This window comes from Nycticebus coucang, chromosome 6 (genome assembly GCF_027406575.1).
Source record: "Nycticebus coucang isolate mNycCou1 chromosome 6, mNycCou1.pri, whole genome shotgun sequence".
NCBI lineage: Eukaryota > Metazoa > Chordata > Mammalia > Primates > Lorisidae > Nycticebus > Nycticebus coucang.
The window spans coordinates 40,116,064-40,134,185 of NC_069785.1; the positions used below are offsets into that span (position 1 = coordinate 40,116,064).

Consider the following 18,122-nt stretch of genomic DNA (forward strand, 5'->3'; position numbering starts at 1 on the left):
CAGAAAGATGAAACCACACGCAGTTAATAAAATTCCCACTTGGCTCCCGGACTACAACCACAGGTGGCTTTTAAGAATCAATTTGTGGTTCTGGAAAAATGGTCTAGACTAGAATGGAAACCCAGAACAAAAGCAACTAGACAAGGAGATAGGCAACTAGAAAATTCTACTTATTTGTAGAATACTACTCAATTATAGTAGACTTCTTTTATAATTTAAAAAAAGGATGTTAATTGAGGTACTCAGATTAAAAAAATTCAAAAAATAAGAATAAAAAATAAAACTGTAAAATAAAGTCTTCACTGTTTGTGCTTCCTTTCTGAATGATAAAAAACTGCTTTGTAATTAGAACATCTATTAATTGGCTTTACAAATTACTTGGGAGCCAAGATGACAAACAATTTACTGAGAACGCTGATTTTGTTAATTTCCCCGATCTTCTCGGTGGTTCTGCAGGTTAGAAATATTGAGTTTATTTGCGAGATTGCATTTATTTTTCCAGCAGCTCATGAATCTCAAACCTGAGTACTTTAAGAGGAGAGGATGTGCACAGGTACTATCTGTACTGTCAACTCAATTTTCTATAAATCTAAAACTTTTCTTAAAAATAAAGCCTATTAACGTAAAAACAAACCAAACAAAAAAGCTTGTAGGGAGCTGGAGCTAAGGCTACAAATAGATTTGAATAACTTTCTTATTTTACGTGCTGATATATTATCCTCTCACCACTCAAGCAAGTGTAACAAAAGCCATCCCCAACCTCCCACCCCACTCCTTCACCCCCTCACCAAAAAAAAAAAACAACACAGAAAAAACCCTGCTGGTTCTATTTTGGAAGTAATCTACTGATGGAAGTGGGAAAAAATTGCTGGAGGAGGAGATCCAGAGACCGTCAGGAAGGAAAGAAAAGAAGATAAACCAGACTGATTCTTAGGGACCTAGCTCCTTCAAGAAGAGAAAAAGGTGGGACTGGCCGCCTCAGGCTGCTTCAAGAAGAGAATCATCTGAGAGGGATCCTTGGGTGTAGGGCAATCATCCTCCTTGCCTTCTGTAGTAGACAAAGGCCACATGCCCTGGAAATAAAGGAAGAATAAAAGCATTCTGCACGGTCACGTGTAATATTTGGGCATCAGAGACAGGGCAGGCAAGACTGGAAGATGTTTCTGTGGCCTGTGGCTGGGTCAGGAAACACTGGCGTTGCCAGACACAGAGATGAAATGTGTGGGAAAGACTGCAGTTCCTAAGATGCCCACCACCCCCTCAGGGATTCCCCTCCCCTGTCTGAGCAGAGGAAAGGACTGGATTGAGATAGAAGTTCCCACAAGTCATGGGCAAGGGGAGCAGAAAAATCAATTTGCTCCAGTAGGATATCCCAGCTCTGTCCCATGACTAGCATGGCCTGAGGGAAATACCTGTTATGTAAGTGATCAGTGAAGTGATTCACCAAATCATGCAGTGTTGCTAAAACGCTGCATCCTTTTTAATAAAAATCCCCACTCTTTTTTTTTTTTTTTTAAATAAACTTACTTTCAGAGAGTCAGATGATGCAACCCATTTCAGAGGGTCGAAAGAGGAAGACTGCTGCATTCCAGCTTCCTCACTTTCCAATTCTGAAAAGACCTTTCAGGGACATCAAACCAATTGTACCTAAAATCCCATGACTTCTGTTTCTGCTATATACTTATTTCATGGCCTTGGGCAAGAAGCTTCATTTCAAGGTCTTCTTTTTAACTGTCTGTAAATAAGGATAATGTCTCCACAGGAACAGCCACCGCATCTGTGTGCCACTGGCGACACAGTATCGGCTGTATCAATACACATAGAGAGCTCTAAACTGTGCTTATGACATGAAACGCCAATATCTAATCTGAAATCTCAGACTTTTAGAGTGATTCACGTGGACTTCTCAGAAATGTCAGATAATTCCATTTCCTCAGGCCTAAAAATCCTAGAAGCATATAGCCAGGGTAACTTCCTATCACGGATCAGCATGGGGGAAGCAATATCTGGGGGTTTCCACAGTTCTTCACAGTTCAAGGGTGTGTGTGGAGGTAATAACTGGCATTGCCGGAAACAATTTTAGCAGTAGTGTTCCAGGATTATATATGTTGTGTGTGCATGATTGCCAGTGAAACTTCAGTGTGCAAGAAATGATTCTGCAGATCAAGTCATAATGGCTGATCACTGGTCTCTACTCTGCTTTCCCAGGTAAAATTAAGATAACTAATGTCGAAGTCCTAGACAAAACTACACAGCCTAGTCTTCTCCAGATGCTGTACCCAAGAGATGCCTTACGGCTTTCATTCAGTCCCTTCTATGGCCTTTAAATGAACCTAGCTTGCCTACGCAAATGCTGGGGACACATGAAACCCCTGCCAGGCATAGCCATTCACCTCTGGAATTCGTCTAGACTATTTCCCTTAGAGAGATTGAGAAATCTGCCCAAGGTCACACAGCCAGGAACTGGCAAAACTGGGATTCAAATCTCAGTGTGCCTGACTGCAGAGCCTGCGCGAGGTTGATGTAAAGAGAAAACAATGCTGCCAATTTGATTTGGCAAGTTCCCTGGTCCAGGCAAAGGGCGTCAGTGTTCAAGAGGCTAATAATAAAACACCCCACGATCATACTCATGTACACAGCTATGGTTTAATAAAAATAAATAAATATAAAAAAAATAGAACTAGAGAAAAAAAAAAAAAAACACCAAGACTCTCAGACCCAGGTGGCTCTCAAAATTTCAAGAGTTGTCATGATTTTGTCGGCCAGAACATACTTCCGCCACCTCTCTTCCATACAGTAGAATCTCTGGTTACTAAATAGTATTGAAGTTAGTTAATGGGATAATGCATTTGCTCTGTTCATTTCACTTTCCTGAGTACTATCCGAGATTAAAAGAATAATAAAACATATTTTCTGTCCTCTGGCAAGTCAAGTGTAAGGAGCTGGGTGGGCGGGGGGAGTGCAGATACAGAAAGTAGAACGAAAAGGCAAAGTCTGCTATTCAGCCCAGGGGAAGATCAATGTGGTTTGGAAAAAAAAAAAATCCTATGGAAGAGTAGATACTACCAGAATAGTTTTTCCTAAATTGCCTTTAGCTTTTTGCCATGAAGTTAACCCTAGGTTCATCTAATAATAACTTGTATATCAGTTGCTTTACCTCAGTAGAAGTTGCCTGGAAAAAGTCTTGACTTGCTGTTCCCATAAGCCCCTCTTTCTTCTATTTTTATAACAGAGAAGCAAAATTCTCCACTGTTGGGTTTTTTTCCCCTGAGCATTCTTAACATGTTAAGACTTAGTTCAGATCTTTTCGAGAACAACATAATTGGTAGGAATGTGATCAAGGGCCCTATTTGTAAGGAATGTACACACGATTTACAGGGCCCACGTACATTGGTTTCAGTGGCATAGTCTCAAGTCACGTAGAAGCAGCTTGAAGATTAACACACACACAAAAAAAATTTTTTTTTCATTTTTTTCTCGGATTGTTACAGCAATATAGTGAGACCATTCTGTCCGCTGGGCTTGTGTCAGCACTTCCAGTCTAACCCTGTTTTGTCAAGTCTTTCAGACTTAGCTGTGAAACTGCCCTGTGGGTCTAATATTCAGGAGACAGCCCTGTAAGACCATTTTGATTCGATTTTTTGCAAGCTTTTCTGTCTCTAAGCTGCCTGCTTATTACGTGATACTTGACAAAGGTTGCACAATTCTTAAGCTGTTGTGTTTCTAAAATGAAGTGAAATTATCTACTTGACAACTCGGACGGGTTTTAGTATTACTATTTAGGAATCAATTAAAAATCAATTAGAATGTTCTCTAAAATTGTATCTAAAATATCTTCAAGTTACATAAAAGTAGAAGACTAGAGATTTAAATCTCTATTTATGATAAAATTTGAAAGTGGTGAATGGTTTTGTCTGATTCTCCCCTTCATGCCATCAGGCATTGAAATACCCTCTAAAATCTGAGGCTAAAGAAAATTCTGTACACACTATTGTCACCCTCAAGTGATACACTTTACTCTGATGCTCAATTATTTGCAAGCAACAGGTACCATGGTTTCTAGACAATTGCTGTAAGATTTGTTCCAATCTAAAGTATGGAGATAGCTATCTCTTTTCTCTTATTAATGTCAAGATTGGATGTGCTTTATGGATGAGGCAATAAGAGAAGTCCACAGACAGAAGTGTTGCCTTTGGTGTCAGCAGACTGCAGAGAAAGGCAGATTTCTGCAGTGAAAACTGCACAGGCTCTGAGTCAACAGACTTAGGGTTGAATATCAGTTTTGCAGCTATGTGACCAGGAGCATACTATATCAACCTTGCTTTCCTCAACTATCAACCAGTGAAAATAACACTTCATTTATAAAGGGTGTAGGTATTTAGAATTCATCCATTTATTTACTCAATAATTATTTAGGGAGCATTCACAATGTGCCAAGCACACAGGCATTGGAATCATAGATACAAGCCCTGCCCTGGTAGAGTTCACGTCAGTCAGGGAGACAAACTTGAATCAAATAATATAACCCAAACAAAAATAAAAAGGTAGGCTCACAACATGGAAAGTGTTACAAAGGAAAGGTGTATGCTCTTTTGAGAGCATATCAGCCCCACTCAGGAAACCAAGGAGACTTTCTTAAGCAAGTGATATTTAAGCTAAATCTAAAAATGAAGAAAGATAAGCCAGGTAGAGTTGTGGGTGGTTCCCAGTGGGGGTGTTAGGGGATATTCCAGGCAGAGATCAGCATGTTCAAAGGCCCAGCAGCAGGGGGAGGCATGGCACCCAAGCAAGGTGAGGAGAGAGGAATATGGAGCTAGAAGGTGAGGTGTCAAGGTGTCCCATTTGGATAATTGTGTGTATTTGTTGTTGTTGTTGTTGTTTTTGGAGACAGGGTCTTATTTTGATCACAGCATGTGATCATAGCTCACTTCAACCTCAAACTCCTAGGCGCAAGCAACTCTTCCACCTCAGCCTCCTAAGTAACTGAGACTACAGGCATGTACCACCATGCCTGGATAATTTTTTCTATCTTTTGCTTAGGCTGGTCTCAAACTCCTGGCCTCAAGTCATTCTCCCGCCTCAGCCTCCCAGAGTGCTAGGTTTATAGACGTGAGCCACTGTACCTGGCTTTTGAAATCTTTGACCCCTTTTTTGAAACCAGTAAAGAATTTTAAGCACAGAAATAATAAGATCATGGATTGTAGAAAGCCAAGGTGTTGGGAGGCACTTGTGGCCCAGTGAGTAGGGCACCGGCCCCATATACCAAGGGTGGTGAGTTCAAACACGGCCCCAGCCAAACTGCAACAACAACAACGACAAAAATAGATGGGTATTGTGGTGGGCGCCTGTAGTCCCAGCTACTCGGGAGTCTAAGGCAAGAAAATTGCCTAAGCCCAAGAGCTGGAAGTTGCTGTGAGCTGTGACACCATGGCACTCTACCTAGGGTGACAAAGTGAGTCTCTGTCTCTGAAAAATAAAAAAAAGAAAGAAATCCAAGGTGTAGAGAAGAAATCATTACACCTGAGTTTTCTCCTATGACTGTGTATTTCTTATCAGTTTCATGTGGAATAGCCTGAAAAGCACAATCCTGTCAATATATCCAGTATAATGCAAATGACTACCTCCCATGAGTAGGCTTCTAAATAAGTTTTAAGAACCAGTTTTAAGGCTTGTTCAATGCTTTTTTAGCCAAGGTTCTCCAGGGAAACAGATGCCATTGGATGCATGTATAAACAGAGGGTGTGGGGGACAGAAGAGGGAAGAAAGATTGATTGATTTTAAGGAATTGGCTCCCATGATCGTGAAGTTGAGGAGGCTGGCAAATCCAAACTCTGTAGGCTACCTAGAGAGTTTTGGTTTGGTCTGAAGGGGTCTGCTGAGGTCTGCTGGCAGAATTCTCTTGTTGAGAGAGATCAGTCTTTTTTCTAAGAGCTTCCGCTGATCGAATGAGACCCACTCACATCATGGACGGGAGGTAATCTGCTTTACTCAATCTCCACAGACTTAAATGTTGATCTTATCTAAAAAATAGCTTCACAGAAACATCTGGAATAATGTTTAACCAAATATCCAAGTACCATGGCTTAGCCAAGTTTACACATAAAATTGACCATTACAGGTGCAGGTGAATGAATGAGGTTTTGACCCTTCCAGTTGGGAGAGAGCACTTTGCCTAACACCAAGGATAGAGAGAACAGCTGCTTCCATAGCTTCTCATGGCATCTCTATGCTGGGGCACAGCTCAATCGTAACAGCTTCTGAACAGACAACACAAAGCTTTAGAAAAGGCACAGCTGGGCTTTGAGTTCCTCAGGAGTCCCACTTCCCACAGACCACCTTAGGGCCCACATTCTAGAGTAGATGTTCTAGGAAGAGGTATGAGAGACCTCCCTCCCTGAATGTTTCCCACCTTGGAAGAATAAGGCAAGAACTCTTTGCTTGTCAAGGAAATTCCCTGAAGCAAACATTAACTTTGAAACCTCACAATTTCAATAAGGAAGTTATGAAGGCCAACATCCAAAAGCTGAAACTCTTTCCCACAATCACTAAAAAGAAAGAGAGAGAGAGACAGAAAAAAAAAGACTTCTCACATAAGTAACTTCCCTATGATACTTCTGTGCTGGTGTGAAGAGACAGGAGTTATGTATTATATCAAATGTGGTAGAGTAGGCTGTACAAAGGCCGAATGCATTTGTGATGCCACGTCATAATTGCTCCAGGGCATTAATCATTGGCGTTTCTAATTCACACAACCCCTCCTTTCTGCTCATGAAGAAAAAAAAAATGAGAGATTATTGTCTATATATCTGAAAAAAGGTAAGCAGGAGGGAAAAATCAGGGAATCCAGAGGGTATAAAGTAACTTTCTAAAGGCATTTGATCTAATGTCTCACCCTTTTTGTTGTTTTATATTTTTCCTTTTATAACTCAAACAAGGGCAGAATTTTTGGTAAAAAGAAAGAAAGTTTTCAAGGACAAAAATCATTATGCAGACTAGCTGCCTTTTAGCTTTACCATAGAGACAATGGGTTTAGACTTAGCCTAAGTGATTGGAGTTAATTGTAGAAAATTAGCTGATATGAAAGATCTGTAAACTATAAGAGTTCCTGAGAGAGGCCATGGGCTTTGCTTCTTGAAAAGGTAACAGTAATAACAGAGGCGGATTTTCTACACCACAAGCATTAAGACATATTGGAGTACTAAACCTTCCATCAGTGTGTCTCAACAAGGTGTTCCATCTCACGCATCCCAGAAGCCTGTAACTTGCCCCACACCTAGAACTGTCCAGAGACCTCATATGTTTTCTTTCTTTCTAGTAGTGTCTCAGACGAAACACAAAACCAAGACTTTGAAGAGACATGAATGGCTTGGACTGATTCTCCGAGGTACATCTCCACCCCAACAGCCCGTACCACTAATTCTGGCAGATTCCCTTTCTATAGTGTACACTGTAACAAAACAACACACACCATATCACCAGACACAATGGCAAATCATTCCAAATAACGTTCTCTAGCTTTTTCTCTATGTGTATAAAAGTACTAATTTTCCTTTTTCCAAATGAAGTGTTGCTCTTCTGGAAAACTATGGTACTTCCACCAGATTAGCCAGATATTTAGAAGTTGAGACAACATGAAATTTGAAGATTCTTTATTATCAAGGGCTAACTTCTTCAGGAGCTAGCTAACTCCAATCAAGTCCAAAGTGGATAGCAAATCTATCTTCTTCTCTAGAGGTAAGACTGAGCTGAAACAGATAAACTGATTAGATTTAAGGGAATGGAAAAAGAATGGAGTTAAGAAAAGGGAGATAAACTGCTTATGTGACCACCTTTTTTATCCTATCATCTATCAAAGAAAATATGTTTATCAATGGACAAAACATTTCATCCATCCCATCTCTCTACCCTCATAGCTTTCCTCTTTCTTTCCTTTAATTAAGTACTTCTGATCATTTTTTTATCCCTAACTGGTAGCTCTCCTCTCCATGCTGTTCTCATGCTGTAGAAATAAACCCTGACCCCTTCAGAAATGTACAAGTTCAACACAGAATGTTAACTATAACATAGACCATATCTTCCTAGGATGATGATGCTATGTTGTTTTGCCTGAAGTAAGGATAGGATGCTTTAAATATTTGACCAAGGTCCTCATGTGTGTATAGTGTAAACTGAATGTAAGTGATATTTCCCAATGCTGGAATTGCTTTTTAAGATTTTAAACTCATTTATAAGCATTTGGGGAGATTCCTTGTAGGTATAAGGAAGAGAGGATTTTTTTTTTCATGTCATAAAGGATCTGATTTTTGTTTTTGACCATGATGGATCGGGAATCAAAGTTAAATCCAGATTCCTAAAGAGAGAGTTTGTTACGGTTTGCACTGTGTTCTCTTGATGTTCATGTGTTGAAGTTCTAACCCCCAATGTGTCTGTGTTTGGAGATAGGGCTTACAAGTAGGTAATAAAGGTTAAGTGAGATCACAGAGGTAGGGCCCTAATCTGATAGAGAACTGGTATCCAGAAGAGAAACAGATTAAGGGAATGGAAAGAGCCTCTTATGTGCACAAAAAGAGGTCATGTGTACACACAGAGAGATGGCGGCTACTTACAAGCCAAGAGAAAAGGCCTCAAAATAAAACCTACCTTGCCAGGACCTTGGTCGTGGACTTTTAGCCTCCACAACTGTGAGCAATAAATTCCATTGTTTAAACCAGGCGTCCTCAAACTTTTTAAACAGGGGGCCAATTCACTGTCCCTTAGACCGTTGGAAACTATGAACAAATTTCTATGCACACTGCACATATCTTATTTTGAAGTAAAAAACAAAACGGGAACAAATACAATTCACACCACTACATGTGGCCCGCAGGCCTCAGTTTGAGGACACCTGGTTTAAACCATCCAGGGAGCCTTTTGTTATGGCAGTTCTAGCAAATTAAGACAGAAATCACCTGACTGAGGTAGTTCACACCTGTAATCTAGCCCTCTGGGAGGCCAAGGCAGGAGGATCACTTGTAATCAGAAGCTGAGACCAGCCTGAGCAAAAGCAAGACCGTGTCTCTACTAAAAATAGCAAAACTAGCTAGGCATGGTGGCAGGTACCCGATAGTCCCAGCTACTCAGGACGTTGAAGCAGGAGAATCGCTTGAGCCTAGGAGTTCGAGGTTGCAGTCAGCTATGATGACACCACTGTACTGTAGTCTGGGTGACAGAGTGAGACTCTGTCTCAAAATAAAATAAAATAAAACCAAACTCGAGACAGGGCGGAGTGGGAGATGGGCCAGGACCAGAGGCCCAGTGAGTAGTTTGAAAAGCTAAGATGCCCTTGGGTTTAGAAAACACAAAAAAAGCCCCAATGTCTAGAGAAATGTGGCACACAATTATAGTTAGTTCTGAGATCTAAGCCAGAGGATCAGCTACTTCAGAGCTTAGTGGTTTAGAGCAGAACAGGATTTGAATCCCTGCTCTCCCCAGCTGTGTAACTGTCAGCAACTATTCGGAGAGTCTTTTTCACCTTTGTGAAATACGGATAAAGATAGTAACTATTTACTGTGAAGATTTAATAATATATATAGGCAAAAAGCTCAGCATCATACCTGACTCACAGAAAGCACTTACTTAAATTATCAAAAGCAAAGGTCAGACCAGAGAGGCCAAATTCACCACTTAACAGCTAACATAGCCAGAGGACAGAGGTAAAACCCAGCACAAAGTGCCAGTTTATAATGAAGACCTGGGAACAACATCTCTAAAGGTAAAAGAACTACAAGAAACCCAGAACGCTCTACAGTATGCCTGTTGGATCCAGGCAGCCTTGCTGACATGGATAGAGGTACCTGTCATTATTGTAGCAGAAAACGATGGCTCACTTGAAGAGTGTCAAAGATAGAGTAAGAGTGGTTAAGGAAAGCCAAGGAGACACGGTGAAGCATCCCTGGGATGGCAAAAGAAGGAAGTCGCCAGTGATCCTAGTCCTGAATGGCAGGGGAAGGGTGCGGTTGCTGGATGCTGGTGAGACCTGCGGTGCTGGCAAGGGCTCCAACAGGAGCTGTGGCCTTTTCTAGAGGAACACAGCCACTAACAACCTGAAGCCTGGCAGCAAGGGCAACAAGGAAAAAGCTGATCCACCTCCCTTTCCTGCTGCCGTCGGACTTCTCGCCAATCCCCAACATTAGCCAAACCCAAAAAGAAGCCAGAGGCAAGGCAGCCCATTGATTCAGTCCATAGACATCAGCCACATGGGGTCAGAGTAGAGAAGGGTGGGGTATAGAGCTGCAGAAGTGCCCAGAATAGACGGCACATCTTACAAAGGTTAGCAGCCGTGTACTGCCACAGATTAGGAGGGGTCTGGGATGTTGATTTCTGAATTGAGGCTAGGTCTTCCTTGGAGCCCTGGAGCCCTCCTCAATCTACCTACAGACCCATTAAAGGCAGAAACAAGCCAAGAATTCTCTCTGTTTCTTCAGGACATGAAGGCCCCTCCTTAGCTCCTTTGTCCAACACCCACCTCCTCTTCAGAATATACCCTCTCCTGTGTGTTTCAGAATCTTTAGCACCTGATTCCTGCTTCCATGGCTGCTGCTCTTTTCCCTTTTAGCTTTCTGGAAATTTAAATTACTTTTTAGAAATTCCAAGTGCACACCAATAACCCTACTCTACTATACCTAGGGACAAGTTTGACGTAAAATGTTTTAGGATCTGCGTATATGAACATAGTTTAGGAAAAAAATGAAACTTTCTATTTCATTTGTAACCTGTGTCCTAAATGCCCTACTTTGTTTTCTGCTGGAGTCATTGAAGAGTAATGGGACTTTTCATCTTGGAATGTATTGCAAAGATGTTGACTTTGGGATCTAGTCCCCTTGCCTCCACCCCACCGGATATGCACTCATAAGTCTTGTTGACATTCATGAGTAGTTGCGTGTGCACAGCATGAGGATAAAGGAGACAATCAAGGGGTCAGAGCAGCAATTTCTTTGCTAGAAGCAAAAGCAATAAACTTTGTCCAACAAAGGAACCAGTGGAGTAGCAATGCAGGCTGTTATTTTTTTCTTCATTCTATAGAGAGACATTGTAACGTCTCTTAATTAATAGAATCTTTTGTGCATCACATTCAGAAGAGTTTTTTCCTTTCAAGAAGAAATCTAACAGCACAGCAAACATGCATTTTTGGCTGCATTTCAAGCCATATTTATTGACTAAGTACTAGGGTGGAGGATGGTTTTCTTGCCAACAGGATTCATAGGACACAGCACTTGAAAGCACATCAAGGAATGAGCCATTTCTATGACAAGCACAATCACTGCCTGTAACTCCAACTTAGCTGGTGCTGTCAGCCCTAACCGCATAAACCACAGACTAACTGAAGAACTTCAGGCACCTAAGATTAAACACAATCTCCCAGTATGACGAGGTGCTGGGGCCAATCCCAGAACCACTTGAGTTTAGAGAAAATAGCATCTGGTCAGACAGAGATCGTTTCCGACTTCTCCCCACCATTTTGGGCACAGGTATCCTCCTGGAGCTGAACTCGCCCATATCCTGTTGTTAGGACGCAGTATCCTATTCACCAGCAGGCCAGCTTTACTCCACACATCCTTTGCAAAACAACATTTCTGGAAGAAATCCAATAACCTATGAAACCCAAGCAGGGAATAAGCCAAGTAATTAAGATACAGGCAGGTTTTCTTTGTTGCCTCCCCATCCTCTGCCCACACTCCCTCCCATTTCTCCTTGCTTCCAAAGTCAGAAATCCTCTTCCCTGGGAGGCAGCAGCCCCCACCCCTATCCCCTGCACCCCACTGCTCTTGGTAGCCTGTGAAGATGAAGTTGGAATAAAAGGTAGTTACAGAGTTCATGTAAGGTGACAAAGCTGGCACACACTAAACACTTAGCATTATACAGCCACCCCTTAAGAGTGCTCCATATCCATCAGTCATCATGGAGAAATTAGAAGCTTTACTGGATTCCTGCCTCTCCAAACAGATCTTCTGAACTCCTTAATGGACTCCATAATTTAGCATTTGAGAGCAGAGCCTCAGACCAGCAAGACTGTCTCTGTAATACACTGTCAGGCAACTTGGAACAGGCAGAGAGGAACAAGTCAAAACAATCAGCAATTTCATTAAGAGGATAAGATTAATCTTGACTGATGCCCAAGTCTGACTCACATTGTCAATTATTATATATGATCTCCATGAGTAGGCCATTTTCCCAATTTGCTGAAACAGCTGCACATTTCAACGGACTAAGCTTTACCCTGTCCACTGCCCTCTGGCTGTTTTTGTTGTGGATTATGTAATTTAGTGAGTGATGCAATAAGAAGAATGCTCTCTACCTGTGTATGAGATATTATCCAATGATTAGTGCAACAGGCCAGATGGCTCCGAACTTTGGATTTCAACACCCTAATTTGCTCTGTGACCTTGGGCCTATTACTTCCTCTCTTCTGGCACCTACTATAAAGATGGGGAGGAGCAAATATTCTTGCCTATTTCATCACCTGATCTGAAAAAGCATCGCAATTGCCATGAAAATAACCACTGGTCCAATACACCAATGACCAGAAAATTCAGGCTAAAATTCCTGGAAAGTGGGCAGTGGGCATTATTTAACACATGTACACAATTTGCCTTTGTTGTTTGCTTTTGCCTCTAACTATGTAGAAATCTGTGGTTAAAGAGGGACGTCGATTTTCATCCAGTGTATGAAGAAGATAAAGAGGAGTTGGAGAAATCCAGAAGGTATAAAGTCCGCTTCGTTAGATGAAAATGAGTTCATGTTTTACCATAAAATATATTCCACAAGGATCAGTAACTTAGATGTAAAAAATTTATGTCATAAAAACATTAGAAAAATGGGTGAATATTTTCATAATCTAAGAATGTCATAAAATCTAGATCTCAGAAAGGAAAAACTGATGAACTTACCACATAAAAATGTAAAACTTCTTTTTTTTTTTTTTTTTTGTAGAGACAGAGTCTCACTTTATGGCCCTCGGTAGAGTGCCGTGGCCTCACACAGCTCACAGCAACCTCCAACTCCTGGGCTTAAGCAATTCTCTTGCCTCAGCCTCCCGAGCAACTGGGACTACAGGCGCCCGCCACAACGCCCGGCTATTTTTTTTTGGTTGCAGTTTGGCCGGGGCTGGGTTTGAACCTGCCACCCTCGGCATATGGGGCCGGCGCCCTGCTCACTGAGCCACAGGCACCGTCCCAAAATGTAAAACTTCTTTATGTGAAAAAAATAAAAGATACACAGAAGGCCAACCTACAAAGAAGAACTGGACACGATGTCTTGTATTTGCATTGCCTTGAAAAAGGCAAAAGTCTTTAACATATGACATACTCTTTAAAAATCAATATGAAAGTCGTGAATACAAAAATGAGCGGAGAATATAAACCGGCAACTCAGAGAAAAAAAAAGATGTAAAAGGCTAGTCAACATTTGGAAAGAAGTTCAGCCGTGTTCATTGTTGAATACAAACTAAAATAACATAAATATACCAGTTTTTTACCTGTCAGATTGACAAACATTTAAATGCTTCTTCAACTAGTGATTGGCAGAGGTGTGGAGAATGGACACTCCACATCCTAAGGGTTAGAACGCATACTGATAAAAAAAAAATCGACAAATTGGCAAGATAAGCTAAAATCCTACTTATGAATTCAGAATGACTCTCTTTCTAGAAATATAGCCTGCAAATGTACTTCCAGATGTGTACACAGACTATTTATTTTAGCACTGCTTTGCAATAACAGAAATCTGGTGATGGCTGTACAGTACATTCCTCTAAACCTGCTATCCCCAACACCCACAGACTGGGTCGCACAGCAGGAATTGAACAGCAGGCAAGCAAGCAACGCTTCGTCTGTATTTACCCCCGTTCCCTGTCCCTGGCATCCCCCCCTGCTCCCCGTCCCTGGCATCACCACTGGAGCTCCACCTCCTGTCAGATCAGGGGCAACATTAGGTTTTCATGAGAGCACAAACCCTACTGTAAACGGCATGTTCTAGGGATCTAGGTCCTGCGCTCCTTATGAAAATCGAATGCCTAATTATCCAAGGTGAAGCTGTAATGTGCTTGAATCATCCCAAACCATCTCCACCCCACACTCCCAATCTATGTAAAAATTGTCTTCCATGAAACCAGTCCCTGGTGCCAAAAAGTTTGGGGACCGCTGCTCTAAACCATTAAAAAGATATAATAATCCATATGTACTGACAACGCAATGTGTCCGATCTGTGTTCTTAAGTGAACAAGTTCCAAAGCAATAAGCATAGTATAGTCCCATCTGAGGTTAAGAAAAGGATTTATGACATTCAGAAGTGTGTGTGTCTAGTGTGTTGCTAAATGCACTTGCCCCGTTGTCTCAGATCTGGGCTGAGGTTTCAACATTGATAACCATAACATGTTCCAAATAGAGGTGCTATCTTACCCATTCAGGACTAGCTGAAAGGTTAACAAAACTTCACATTATGACTTTTACCATCACCCACCTTCCGACTCTCTGAGAGGACTTTAGAGGTTGTTCAGAGTGAGGAAGGAGAGCTTGAATAGGCGTTGCTGGGCTGACAGTGTTAGAGCTCCAGGGATTTGCCCTCCTTGTGAGAGAGACTGCACAGGGTGCCAAATGAGAGAGGAAGAAGGAGAAAAACCTCAGAGAGAATGTGGGATTCAGTGGAGGGGTAAAAGCATTCCACCTCCTGCTCAAAACTTGCTAGTCTTTAAAACCTCAGAAAGCTCGCTCCAGGCTGCTCTTGGAACAGTGTGGTGAGAAAGCGTTAGGACAAGCTTGACCTGTGTTCTCTAGAACCAGGGGACACAGAATGAGGTGCCCATTTCTTGCTGGAAAACGCAGAAGGGTGGCTAGAATAACTTGTTAGGATGGAGCAAAAAAAAACACAACCGTGGTGGACATAGGCTATTTTTCCAGGCTTCCCCAGGGGCAACAATGACATTCACTCCCATGGGCTAAGTCAGTGGTTCTCAACCTTCCTAATGCCACGGCCCTTTAATACAGTTCCTGTGGGTCACGACCCACAGGTTGAGAACCACTGCACTAAGTGATCACTCTGGGAGGCAGCCAGCCAAGGGCCATCTTTATAGGACCTTGCCCAGAGTGGCAACTGCCTGGCAATAACATTCGGGAAGAGGAGAGGTGTTTCTCTGTTAGGCTGAGAGAGCATCTGCCACAATAAACAGTTCAGGGGACAGAGAGCAGAAGTCCTGAACTAGGCAGAGGGAATCTGGAGAACCTACAGAGCCATCCTCCACAAGAAGAAGCCAACAGGTGGTAAGCACCATCCACAGGGTATGGATACCTGATCACACCTGCTCCTGAGCAAGACCTTGTCCTATTACTGCTTCCTGCCCCTCAGCCCAGTCCTTGTGGACCAGGGTTCAGTGGGGCAAAGTGGAGGAGAGGGAAAAGCCAAATCCCATCCCATACCCCTGTTACCCGTTCCTTTTTTTTTTTGACGCAGCCTCCTGAGTAGCTGGGATTACAGGCGCCTGCCACAATGCCCAGCTAAGTTTGTGTGTGTGTGTGTGTGTGTGCGTTTTCTTTCTATTTTTAGTAGAGACAGGGTCTCACTCTTGCTTGGGCTATCTCCGCCTCTTGAGCTCAAGCAATCTACCTGCCTCGGCCTCCCAGAGTAGTAGGAGTACAGGCATGAGCCCTGTATCCGGCCTTCACCCCCATTCTTACTGCAGGTTTCTGACCAGGACTAGGCCTAAGTCGAGGGAGAGAAGCTTTATTTTTTTTTTCTTTTTAATTAATTTATTTTTTGAGACAGAGTCCCACTTTGTCGCCCTCGGTAGAGTGCTGGGGGCATCATAGCTCACAGTAACCTCAAATTCTTGGGCTTAAGTGATTCTCTTGCCTCAGCCTCCCAAGTAGCTGGGATTACAGGTGCCCATCACAATGTCCAGCTATTTTTAGAGCCGAGGGATCTCAGGCTGGTCTCAAACTCGTGAGCTCAGGCAACCCTCCTGTCTCAGCCTCCCAGAGTGCTGGGATTACAAGTGTGAGCCACCACACCCAGCTGGGAGAGAAGCTTTAAATGAGATGTGAGAAGGAAATTTTGATTTTGATCAGCCTGACCTTTTAAATACATTTTAAAATAAAAGTGTGTTACATCCAGGCACATTTGGAAATGCTGCAGAATCTACCCGAAACACCTTCTAAGGTCTATGCAAAAAGACAAGCAGAGTGGGTTGGCAGGGGTTGGTTTAGAGAAAAATTGAGGCTACTTTTCTGATTTCACCCTCCCCATTTTAACCCATTTCTTATACCAGTTACATATGCATTAAACACTCCTAATAAGGTAAACAAAGAACTGTTAGCTGTGCTTACACAAGGTGAGGGATTAGGGTGACACAACGGTAGGGAATTTTTTACTTTATATTCAAACATTTTTTTTACAATAAACATAGTTACTCTTCAAAATTAAAACATCTTAAATATGGAGGTAATACACACTTTGTGGCCCAACGAATTTACAAAAACTCTTGACCTGGGGCATTTACACTATCTTTCCCAGAATTATCTCCTTCACCTTTCCCACAGTTATCTAGTGCCTACTTGGCCTAATCAGCTAGTAGTAGGTGGAGCGCCCTGGCCTTCTACTGCGCCCCACGGAGCACCAGAACCTTCTGGCGTCTATTTATTGAGCTTTGCTAGAGAACAAATAGACAGCAGAAGGAGGCTGCAGGCAGCCAGGGCTGTGGCCAGTCTCACCTAACCAGGACCTACCTTCCTTCCCCCATGAGATCTTTTAAGATGTGCAGCTGCTGGCCGGGCTCCTGACACATGGGTTATGTATCAGGAGTTCCTGGTACGGATTCGGTCAGCTCTCAGAGCTCCTTGTCTTCCCTTTAGACGCTCTTTCATCCACCCTTCAATCCTTCACTCAGTACACACTGACACCTGGCACCCTGTATTACAGCGGACTGCTACTTACTCTGCCGTGAGGGAGGAAAGAAATTGCTGATAATGCTGAGAAAAGGAAAGAGAAATGTTCTTCAATGGCTCTTTCTCCTAAGAATTATTTTGTTTATATTCTGTAGTCCTTTCATGTCAAGCCAATGGCACATGTGGTCTATGTCCTTGTAAACACCTATGGCTGTGGCAAGGTACTTTCTTCCCTTCAGAGTAAATGGCCTGAGAGCGAGCTGCTCACCTGATGGCTCTGTCAAAGCGATAAAAGAAATCCAGGAAAGGCCCAGCTCTAGGACCTCATGCCTTTGAGTGACAGTAGCCAAAAAGCCCACCTCAGTTTGCAAATCTCTGTCCTTCCTTTCCACAGAGAGAAAGTTGACATAGTTTACTGTATTTACTCTTCCAAAAAGCCGTGTTTAGCGAGCTATATACTCCAGGCTCAGGGAGAAATAACCGAGGACGACCTATCTCCGCTCCATGGAATGCTGAGGAGACTTGTGAACATAAGAAGCAGAAGTAAACGCCTTGCCCAGGCCCCAGCAGGTGGGACAGACATCTTTTCGGGTCTGGCCTCAGAGGTTGCCTGGGTCTCCTTACGTGCAAGCACTGCTCTGGGTTGGCACTTCTCAGCAGCTGTTATCTAGTTCTGTAAGTTGCAGGGTAAGAACCTCAGAAATCCAAGACAGGGTGAGAACCAAGGACAAGAAGGGCCAGACAGAGGGAACTCTTGGAGGGGAGAAGTGTAGGGAGAGAAAAGCAAAAGACAGGCAGCAATTTCTGTGCCTGAATTCAGAAGTCAGGAGACAGGATAGTTCTCCGAGGCCCGGGCAAGGCAGCAGAGATAAAGGGTAAGAAGGGGGAATATAGGGGAAGGTATAGAAAAGAGTAGGTCAAGAATTCGATTTTTTTTAAGTAGAGGCAAAAAAGAAACTTGAAGCAGAGGCAACTTCCATTTAGGCCTGGAAGCTTTCTTCCTCTTTCAGTAGAGGCCCCATACTTAAGGAACATGACCTGTGGGTCATGACACTGGCCATCCCTCCCCACTACTGGAGGTAGCTATGCTAGAGAAACGACTAATAGGATAATTGACCTGGATTTTGGAATGTGCATATGATGATAAAGGTAGATCCTAACATTGCTCTCTCTGGTTAGTTAAGACTCACCACAAAACTGCTGGGAAGG

The 18,122-nt window shown here is 42.7% G+C and overlaps 1 protein-coding gene and 1 long non-coding RNA gene across 2 annotated transcripts in view; one reads left to right on the forward strand and one right to left on the reverse strand.

The window, feature by feature from the left end:
• The window catches only part of LOC128588283 (uncharacterized), a 58,195-nt gene extending 45,966 nt beyond the window's left edge, over positions 1–12,229 (reverse strand). Inside the window, exon 1 of the long non-coding RNA XR_008380744.1 lies at positions 12,168–12,229. This is a non-coding gene — a long non-coding RNA (uncharacterized LOC128588283). The remainder of the gene's footprint in view (positions 1–12,167) is intronic.
• A 5,235-nt stretch (positions 12,230–17,464) lies between these two features.
• Positions 17,465–18,122, forward strand: part of SPRED1 (sprouty related EVH1 domain containing 1) — a 158,237-nt gene continuing 157,579 nt past the window's right edge. Inside the window, exon 1 of the mRNA XM_053594525.1 lies at positions 17,465–17,483. The gene's annotated coding sequence lies outside the window, so the exon portion shown is untranslated. The remainder of the gene's footprint in view (positions 17,484–18,122) is intronic.